We start from the raw sequence: 1,737 nt of genomic DNA on the forward strand, positions 1-1,737 counted from the left end.
ATCTTGATCTTCCAAGTCTTCTTGAATCCTTCAAAATCTTCTCAGCTTCAATGACTTTGTGGCTTGACTCTTAGCTTTCAATCTGGTGTTTCCTTCCTCTTTTTTTCTGTTTCAAGTCTTCTGAAGGGTTGTCTTTATAGACTTTGAAGTTAGGCCAAGTTGGGTGAAGAAAGAATTCAATTCGAACTAGGATTTCCTCATCAGACTATATGAGTCACAGCTTTGTCTAATTAATTAATAGAAATCATAATTGCTCTAGGACTACTGTAGTGTGCCAACTTCAACAAGAGTTTTGACCACGTTACTGGCCGAACTGAATAAAGTGGTAAACATAAAAGTTGTATATTTTTCTCTTATCTTTCCAATGGTTTAAGAATTGCTTCATTGGAAGCTCTGTAGAAAAAGTAATGGTTAAAATACCGAAACATATGCAGTGAAAGTTTGCACCTTGAAATTGCTCTCCTTCTTTTACTAAAGTTTTCTTTCAAACACCTACAAAAGCACAACTAAATCAATAATAACCTATCTTAACCACATTAACACCAAATTAATCATAAAATTAACTAAGATTAGATTGACTCACCTAAAATAACTAATTTAAAATAATTAAATAAAACTTACTAATTTTTATGCATTACTACAAGAACTAAGCTAAATTATAATCAAAATTAAGCTCAAATAACTCTATATCATAGAGTTATCAACAAGTACCCATCAACTCTCTCATACTAGGCTTTAGGTGCCTGTTTAAGACCATAAAGTGCTTTAACTAACCTGTAAACCTTGTTTTCATTTCCTTCTTCAACAAAATCTTCAAGTTGCTTAGTGTAAATATTTTCCGTTATAACTCCATTTAAGAAGGCAGACTTCACATCTAGATGCCATATTTTCTAGCTTGCTTGTGTTGCCAAAGTTGTCAAAAATTGTATCATATCATACCTTGCAACAGGAGCAATTGTCTCCATGAAATCCACACCTTGCACCTAAGAATATCCCTTGGCTACAAGCCTAGCTTTTAGTTTGTTTATTAAACCGTTAGCATTTAGTTTAGTTTTGAACACCCATTTTACTCCAATGACTTTCTGATCTAGTGGTTTATCAATCAAAAGCCAAGTTTCATTCTTTTTTATCATCTCCATTTCAGTTTGCGTTGCATGTTTCCATTTCTCATCTTTCAAACCTTGTAATGCGTCAGATGGTTCTACTAGTGCCACATTACATCTGTTGTAAATTTCTTGTAGTGATCTAGTGCCTTTGACAGCCAAACTTTCATCATTTTCATCAATGCTTTCATCATTTTCAGTAACATTCATATCACCAATGATGTTAACAGAATCAGAATTTTCAACTGACTCAGTTTCCCAATTCCACTTAAGCCCTTCACTGAATTTTATATCCCTACTCACATAAACTTTCTCAATCTTCAAATCATACACTCGATACCCTTTTGACTGGTCACTATAGCCTATGTGAATGGCCACTTGTGACTTAGGGTTGAGCTTGGCCTTTTTCTCATCTGAAACTTTAACATAGCAGATGCACCCAAAAACTTTTAAATGTGCAATAGTTGGTTTCACACCATGCCAGACTTCATAAGGACTTTTAGCCTTCAGTGCCTTTGTTTGAAGAAGGTTGAGCAAGTACACTGACACATTTATAGCTTCAACCTAGAAATTATTGCATAAACCCTTCTCAAACAATAAGCAACATGTCATCTCAACAATTGTTCTATTCTTG

Source organism: Theobroma cacao, chromosome 2 (genome assembly GCF_053813885.1).
Source record: "Theobroma cacao isolate CCN51 chromosome 2, ASM5381388v1, whole genome shotgun sequence".
NCBI classification, from domain to species: Eukaryota; Viridiplantae; Streptophyta; class Magnoliopsida; order Malvales; family Malvaceae; genus Theobroma; species Theobroma cacao.